The sequence below is a fragment of the Anolis sagrei genome, chromosome Y, assembly GCF_037176765.1.
Source record: "Anolis sagrei isolate rAnoSag1 chromosome Y, rAnoSag1.mat, whole genome shotgun sequence".
Taxonomy (NCBI): domain Eukaryota; kingdom Metazoa; phylum Chordata; class Lepidosauria; order Squamata; family Dactyloidae; genus Anolis; species Anolis sagrei.
In genome coordinates this window covers 32,475,712-32,484,988 of record NC_090035.1, presented here as the reverse complement: position 1 = coordinate 32,484,988, position 9,277 = coordinate 32,475,712, and the positions used below count along the sequence as shown (strand labels likewise).

Here is a 9,277-nt window from a genome sequence, read left to right as displayed (position 1 = left end):
TTGAAGCAAAAGCTGAAGGCCATCTATTGGGAGGTATTTTATTTTGTCCTCCTGCCTGAAAGAATGGGGTTGGGTGGCCATTGAGGGCTCCCTTCCAACTCTTAGACTCTATGGAAGTCTTTAAGCAGAGGTGTGATGGCCGTCTGTCAGGAAGGATTTGATTGTGTCTTCCTGTCTGGAAAATGGGGTTGAATGGCCATTGAGGACTCTCTTCCATCTCTAAGATTCTATGGAAGCAGAGGCTGGAAGGCCGTCTGTTGGGAGGGATTTGATTGCATCTTCCTGCCTGAAAGAATGGGGTTGGAAGGCCATTGAGGACTCTCGCCCAATTCTAGGATTCTATGGAAGTTGTGACGATGTGTAAGTTTTATCCTTTGGTTATGTGTAGTTTGGACAGTGGTTTAGGGATGGTAAGTATGTAAGATTATGTTTGTTGGAGAGAGTGGCTTGGCGTTAGCTGAGTTGCCATAGCAACAGGGGCGAAGCCAACTGCCTCTTCAGGGGCAGCTGTTTTGAAAAAGAGTCAGTCAGTATGCCAGCGAGCTACTGAGTGGACGGAATCTTTTGGTGGAGATTCAGGGAATGTGTCTGTAGCCAGTGTGCTATAGGGAAAGACTGAATCTCTTGGTGGAGATTCAGGGAATCAATTGGTGACCAAGTGGTTGCGGAGAAGGACCCGGTATAGGGGGTTGTTAATTCTGAATTAAGAATCAAGGTTTGGCTGGGTTTAAGCCTGTTGTGCCAGCTGTGAAACCTTATGAAGTGTTTGCCTGAGTTTACTCATGAAACCTTTCCAATGTATCCATCAAGATTTGTGCCTCTTTTGAAGAACAGTTATACATTGTTATACTCCTGTTAAAATAAACTTGTTAGTTTTCCTCAAGCCTTGCCTGATACAGTTTCTCCTAAGTTGAACAGTCTGCAAATAAAGTCAAGCCAAGAAAGTAAACGCTACGCTATCAAGTGAATAAAGCCTTCTGTAATTAACAGTCCCTTTATAAAATGGCTCCTAGGTTGATATTGATCGTTGCCCGGCTTCCCTCATAGATTAGATGGCAGTGGGTGCTTTACCACGCGCACCTTCACAATTGGTGGCATTCGGTGGCATTAAAACTGTCATCGTTACAATTGGTGGCAGCAGTTTAACGACTCCTTTACATTTGGTGGCAAGCGACGGGATTCGTGTAACATCTTATTTAGTGCCTAAGGTTGCCTACAAGGAAAAAATCTTGAGGTAAAAGTTGGAGCCAAAGATGGCGGCTAAAAAGCAAGGCAAAGTAACAAAGGAGGTTGAGGCTTATCAAGAAGAGGGAAGCTCAGACTCAGACCAAACTCCTATGTCTGAGTTACAGTGTAAATATCAAATAGAGTTAAGGAAATTGGAAATTGAGGCACAGGACAGGGCAAGACAGGCAGAAATGGAAGCCCAAAAGAGACAGGCAGAAATGGAGTTTGAGGAGAGGGAAAAAATCAGGCAGGCTGAATTATGAAAAATGGAATTAGAAATTGAAAAACAACATTTAACTCTCCCTCAGACACAAGTGAATATAAGGAGAAACCAGAGGAGATCCCTATGGATCATATTTTGAGAAAATTCCAAAGATACGATAAAGAAGATAATATCGAAAAGTTCTTAATTTCCTTCGAACAATGTTGTGAAGACTTTAATGTGGCTGAGGAAAAATGGATGGCATATTTAAGGCCACAGATTTGTGGTAAACTCCTGGAGATTTACAGTGACATGGCAGAGACAGAACATAGAGATTACTCTAAGTTTAAACGAGAAGTCCAACAGAAATTACAGCTGACACCTGAATTTTATAGGATGAAGTTCAGGATGATTAAAAAAGAAAAATATGAGAGTTATTCTCAATTAGCTTCCAAGCAGGCACAATACTTTGAGAGCTGGATCAAAGGCGCTGAGGTAAATGACTTCCAGCAGCTCAAAAACTTAATTCAAAAGGAGCAGTTTTATCAACAGGTCCCCCTTGATTATAAATGGATTGTACAGGATAGAAACCCTGAAACTTCAGCACAAGCAGCTATCATGGTGGACCAGTTGATTACTTTAAAGGAAGGATTTAAAGAAGAAGAAGAAGGAGTCAAAAAGGAAACAAGACAATCCCAACCACCATTTAAAAAATCCCCTCACAGTCAGCCAGGGAGAGGCTTTTCAGTAGAAGACACCATCTGTAGGATGGCAGGCGCCATGCAGCTTAACAGTGCTGAGGGAAATAAGAGCTGTTTTCATTGCGGAAAATTAGGACATTTTAAGTCCCAATGTAATCTCCTGAGAAAAGAGAAGTCCACCTTCTTCATTAGGAAAAGAAATACCCCTGAAGAAGAAATGGAACCCAGTGCTAAGAAAGATTGCACTGAGGTGGTTCAAAAAGGGGAACAGATTGAAAGACAGTGTTTGTTTGTGATGCTAAACACAGTCCCAAATGACTATTTGGAACCCATCAAAATAGATGGAAACCTGTTACAAGGGTGGAGAGACACAGGTTCCGAAGTTTGTGTAATTTATACAAAGATGGTATCTGAGAGGTATCAAAATCCTATTTCTCAGATTAATTTAAAAGGTTTAGGACCAGCGATTACTTCAAACGTGGTCTCTTTGCCTATAAAATATGGCAATTAGACAGGCATGTGGGATTTTGCCATAAGTTCAGAGATCCCTTACTCATGCTTGATTGGAAATGACCTGGCCAGAAGGATTAAAAATATATCAGACATACCTAAAGAGGGAAAAGACCTGACTGGAACAGGCTGGAGTACAAAACCATGTTTGCCCATCTGTCAACCTCTGGGGCAGAAACCCGAAGCAAGCTCTATTATAACTGAGTTAGTTAAAGGGACGAAAGGAGAAAATGAAATTTCTAAAGAACAAAAGGCTGATGAGCACCCAGATAGAGCCAGTGATGAGAATATAGAAACAGTGGTTCCTGCAGAACAAGTGATAAATTCTGAGAAAAAAGAGCTGAATTGTTGACTTTCAAAGATATATTACCTTCAGCTGCAAGTAAGGAAATTAACTCTGCCGAGCTCATTGACAAAGACAATGAAATACAATCAGAAGAGAAAACTGAAGAAAAGCTAACCCTTAAGGAACCTATTTATTTGGCAGTAGACATTGTTGGAAGTACAAAATACCAAAAAACCTTCTGTAAAGCAGAGATCAACACACCTAAAAGATTAGTTAAAGTAAAGATAACTTCCAGGCATGATTCATTCACTATGGAGGTTCCAGATGATCGCACAAAAGAAGTTTTGAAGATCGGAACTGTGATTGAAGTTAAGAATCTAAGTGAAACTTATCGAAAAGAAGAGAGACAGTTTGCTGAGAATAAAACATTAGATCAGCTCCTCCTTACTAACCCTGAGCATTTCGATATGTCTACAACTGAAGAGAAAATAAGCAGAGAAAGAAGATCTAATCATATATTGGAGGAAGAAGAGGATAAAAACCAAGCTGATGGACTGTTAAGAAAAGTGATATACACTGACTATGTTAGTCTTGATAAAAAGACAAATCTCCAGTTCCAAGGTTTAAAGGTTCATCCAGACAGCAGTGATGAGACTACAATAGAGAAAGACAATGTTCTTGTTTGTTCTTCCAACAATGGCGGATTCTCTTCAATACCAAGAAAAGATGGTCAAGGAACTATAAATTCTTCAATAAGACCTGATGCTACGTTGAAGCAAGCCTTTATTCGAGCCTTAAAACTCAATGAAAGCAGAACTGTTCCTGATAATTGGAAGGTCAGGCTGAAGGAAGAAGCTCCAGCAGCAAAAGAAGGGAGAAAATTTCCTACAGCAGCGTGGTAACTTCATGGAGGATCAAGAGACTCTTGATTGTGAACAACCTGTGATTGACTTTAGAGACTTAAATCTCTTCAAATTGTTCAAACTTGCTCATAAGTTTAAAGGACTTAATGATATTGTAGGACTGATATATGTAAAAATATTGAGAATGTATGTCAGTAGAGTCACAGGGAAATTAGCCAAGTATGTTGCAAAGGAGATGGGAGGAATGTTAGAGATGTGAGACTGATATTGCATACATGGATGATATTGAATAACTGATCAATATATGGCTTGTATATAGTTATATGATGTTGATATTATCCAAATTATTTTTGACCATTCTAGTTGGTAGAAAAGTCAAAAATAATCCCTATGGGTTGGGAGGTGTGACGATGTGTAAGTTTTATCCTTTGGTTATGTGTAGTTTGGACAGTGGTTTAGGGATGGTAAGTATGTAAGATTATGTTTTGTTGGTGAGAGTGGCTTGGGGTTAGCTGAGTTGCCATAGCAACAGGGGCGGAGCCAACTGCCTCTTCAGGGGCAGCTGTTTTGAAAAAGAGTCAGTCAGTACGCCAGCGAGCTACTGAGTGGACGGAATCTTTTGGTGGAGATTCAGGGAATGTGTCTGTAGCCAGTGTGCTATAGGGAAAGACTGAATCTCTTGGTGGAGATTCAGGGAATCAATTGGTGACCAAGTGGTTGCGGAGAAGGACCCAGTACAGGGGGTTGTTGATTCTGAATTAAGAATCAAGGTTTGGCTGGGTTTAAGCCTGTTGTGCCAGCTGTGAAACCTTATGAAGTGTTTGCCTGAGTATACTCATGAAACCTTTCCAATGTATCCAAGATTTGTGCCTCTTTTGAAGAACAGTTATACATTGTTAAAATAAACTTGTTACTGTTTTCCTCAAGCCTTGCCTCATACAGTTTCTCCTAAGTTGAACAGCCTGCAATAGTAAAGTCAAGCCAAGAAAGTAAACGCTACGCTATCAAGTGAATAAAGCCTTCTGTAATTAACAGTCCCTTTATAAAATAGCTCCTAGGTTGATATTGATTGTTGCCCAGCTTCCCTCATAGATTAGGTGGCAGTGGGTGCTTTACCACGTGCACCTTCACAATTGGTGGCATTCGGTGGCATTAAAACGGTCATCATTACAATTGGTGGCAGCAACGACTGCTTTACAGAAGTCTTTGAAGCAGAGGCTGGACGGCCATCTGTTGGGAGGGATTTGATTGTGTCTTCTTGCCTGATAGAATGGGGTTGGAAGGCCATTGAGGACTCTCTTCCAACTCTAGGATTCTATGGAAGTCTTTGAAGCAGGGGCTGGATGGCCATCTGTTGGAAGTGCTTTGATTGTGTCCTCCTGCCTGAAAGAATGGGATTGGGTGGTCATTGAGGGCTCTCTTCAAAGTCTTGGATTCTATGGAAGTCTTTAAACAGAGGTGTGATGGTCCTCTCTCAGGAAGGATTTTATTGTGTGTTCCTGTCCGGAAGAATGGGGTTGGAGGGCCATTGAGGACACTCTTCCATCTCTAAGATTCTATAGAAGCAGGGGCTGGAAGGCCATCGGGAAGGATTTGATTGTGTCTTCCTGTCTGAAATAATGGGGTTGGATGGCCCTTGAGGACACTCTTCTAACTCTAGGATTCTATGGAAGTCTTTTAAGCAAAAGCTGAAGGCCATCTATTGGGAGGGATTTGATTGTATCCTCCTGCCTGAAAGAATGGGGTTGGATGGCCATTGAGGGCTCCCTTCCAACTCTAAGTGTTCTAGAGCTGAAACCGGATGCAAAGCTGCAATCATTCGCCAAGCTAAGCATGAGGGGAATGCACCAATGCAGTCATATTTATAGTGAATTCAAATTTGCAGAGTTCAAACTCCTCGCCCCGGTTTCCCTGTTATTCCCTGCTGTGATTGGGTGATGGGTGGACACCTGGGAGGCAGCCCGCCCCCGGTGCCTCTGGACCAATCAGGAGAGATGGAGGCGGGATGATGGAACACAAAGGAATCTGGGAAGGAATCTTTAAACAAAGGAATGCCATCTGTTGGGAGGAATTTGATTGTGTCGTCCTGGATTCTATAGAAGTCTTTAAGTTTGGCTGGACAAATGGGGTTGGACAGGATGGCCTTTGGGGTGGGGTCTTTTCCATCTTTAGGATTGTATGATTTCCATGATAATCAGGGCTCCATTGCAAGACCAGACAATGCTATGTCTCCCTCTGACTGCTTTGTCATCTGCCTGCTTTGGCATGCGCTTCTATTTGGCTCAGAGCTCGGCTTCGGTGACCTTTCGGGGGTCCTCTTTGGTTCTTCTCTGGGGAAGGCACACGGCTCCTCCCAACCTGCAGCTTCTCCCAGGTAACCACCTGAGGAAGGTGCTGAAAAGACCAGCTGGGCAAGGGGCCAATAGCATCCGGGAAGGGGGGCCATGACATCACCAGGAGGAGCCCCTATTGGCTGAGGGGCCTGAGGAAGCAGGATGCGGTTACCCAGCAACTACTCAATGCCAATGTGCTCCTTGGTGGAGTGAATGCTGGCGCATGGCTAGAAAAAAGGAAAGATAGGATCATTTTTGGAAAGCAAGAGGGGTTGCAATGGAGAGCCCCTTCAAAAAATCCAATGGAGGATCCCCTCTTGGAAAATAGGAGGGTCTGCTTGTATTAAAGGGATCCATAACAATGTGACAAGATGTGAACAATGTTTCTGTTGCTGGTTTGAAAGTGTTATCTCCTGTTTAATTGTGCAGTCCTTACTTTGAAAGTAGTTGTTTTACTTTAGAAACTTTGTTTTTGTGGCTGCCACAAACTAGGTTGAAAAATTGAAAAATCAGAGCAAAATATGATAGATATCTCGGTGGTGCAGTGGGTTAAACTGCTGAACTGCTGAACTTGTTGACTGAAAGGTCGCAGGTTCGAATTCAGGGAGTGGTGTGAGCTTCAGCTCCTGTCAACCTAGGACTGGTCCAGCAGGTAATCATGCCGGCCACATGATCCTGGAGGTGTCTATGGACAATGCTGGCTCTTCAGCTTTGAAATGGAGATGACCGGGTTGTGGCACAGCTGGTTGGGTGTCAGCTGCATTAAAATCACTACTGAATGAGAGGTAATGAGTTTGAAGCCAGCCCAGGTCAGAGTGAGCTTCCAGCCATTTGTCTAGCTTGTTGTCGACCTTCGCAGCCTAAAAGACAGTTGCATCTGTCAAGTAGGAAATTCAGATACCGCTTATGCGGGGAGACTAATTTAACTAATTTATGATACCATAAAAAATCTCCAGCATGCAAAAGAATGAGGAAGTACTCCATCAGTATCACAAGTGGATGGTGAAGTGACAGCTCCCCCAGTGGCTGGAATTAAAAAAGCATACCCTCATGAAGCTGGAAAGTTAAATAGCCTCTGTGTCTATATATGTTGCGTGTCTATGGCATTGAATGTTTGCCATGTATATGTGCATTGTGGTCAACCCTGAGTCCCCTGTGGGGTGAGAAGGGCGGAAAATAAATTCTGTAAATAAATAAATAAATGAGCACCAACCCCCAGAGTTGGACACGATTGGACATAATGTCAAGGGAAAACCTTTACCTTTATTGTGATGGAAGAATGGGAGACAATATGGAACAACAACAAAAAATAAATTACACCTATGCCTTTGACCTGAAGGAAAATTGGCTAAAAATGATGTATCAATAGTATATGACACTGAAGAAGATAGCAAATTTTTCGAAATACTTAAATTATAAATACTGGAAACGTGGAAAGTGTGAGAAGGATGTGGATTATAATAAAAATTAATTAAACAATTCTTTGTGTTAAATAAGAATCAGGAAACCAAATCTGAAGTGGTGTGGGACGCCAGCAAGGCATTCATGAGAGGGCAGTTTATCCAGCAAGGGGCGAACTGAAAAAGAAACCAGGTAATAAGAAAGCCAAATTGGAGCTAGAGTTTCTGAGGAAACAGCTAAATTCAATCCAATCAGAGCTGTTGGCAAAAAATTTAAAATTCTTACAAGCAAGGCACTTTCTGCACGCCAACAAGCCAGGAAAACTGCTGGCAAGGAAACTGCTGAAAAGAAGGCAATAACAACACATCACTAAGAGAACAAAAGATGGAGCAAGCCACTTCACAGAGGAAGAGATCAAAACACAATTCAGAGAATTGTATAAAAAACTGTATAAAAAAGACGAAATATCTATAGAAGAGATAGTCGAATATCTGGCAAAACATAAATTAGAAAAAATCTCGGAGGAACAAAGAACACTCCTCAACAAACAAGTTGAGGAATTGGAGATCAGCAGGGCAATAAAAAACCTTCCCAACAACAAAGCACCGGGCCCTGATGGGATAACGGCTTTATATTACAAAAGATTTCAGGAAGTTAACTCCACACTTAATGGAAATATACAACAACATTCTGTTATATGCAAGAATGCCCGGATCCTGGCAAAAGGTGACTATCACCCTAATTCACAAAGAGAACAGAGAGGAAGATAAGGTAAAAAACTATAAACCAATTTTTCTGCTAAATAATGATTATAAAATCTTTACAAAGATCATAGCCAACAGACTGAAAACATTCCTTGATGATATAATTTAAGAGGACCAAACGGGATTCCTTCCAAGAAGACAGATGTGCGAAAACCTTAGAACGGTGCTCAACATAATTGAGTATTATGAAGCCAACACACAAAAAGAACTTGGCCTGCTATTCCTGGATGCAGAAAAGGCTTTTGACGGTGTCAACTGGGATTTTATGTTCCAGATAGCGAAAGAGAAGGATATGGGTTTCCACTTCACCAATATACTAAAAGCTATTTACTCAAAACAAAGCGCGAATATCAGAGTCAACTGTCAACACACAGAAAATATCAATGTAGAGAAGGGCACTAGGCAGGGCTGCCCCCTGTCTCCCCTGCTGTTCATTATGACCTTAGAGATTCTCCTGGAAGGAATAAGAAGTGACGGAGAGCTGAAAGGAACCAAAGTAAGAAAAGACGAATTTCAGTTGAAAGCATACGCCGATGATATTGTGTGCATAATTGAAAATCTTATTGAAACAATCTCAAAATGGATGGAGAAGATCGAAAACTACGGGAAGATTTCAGGGCTCAGAATTAATAGAACAAAAACCAAAATTCTAACCAAGAACATGAAAAAGCCTATTGAAACAATCTCAAAATGGATGGAGAAGATTGAAAACTACGGGAAGGTTTCAGGGCTCAGAATTAATAGAACAAAGACCAAAATTCTAACTAAGAACATGAAAAAGCCAGAAGGGATAGACTAGAGGACATCTTAGTGTCACCAACAAAATAAAGTACCTAGGGATACAACTGATGGCCAGCAACTCGCAACTGGTGAAGAACAATTTTGAGTCAACATGGAAAGATATCTGCAAAATGTTAGAAAGCTGGAGGCAACTGAACCTAAGCCTCTCGGGCAGAATTGCCCTGGTCAAGATGAATCTTCTCCCTAAAA

General features: G+C 41.6%; 1 pseudogene; it reads left to right on the top strand.

Annotated features, from left to right (window-relative positions):
- Positions 1–356: 356 nt before the first annotated feature.
- Positions 357–4,048, top strand: LOC137095254 (AT-rich interactive domain-containing protein 4B pseudogene; annotated as a pseudogene).
- Positions 4,049–9,277: the final 5,229 nt, after the last annotated feature.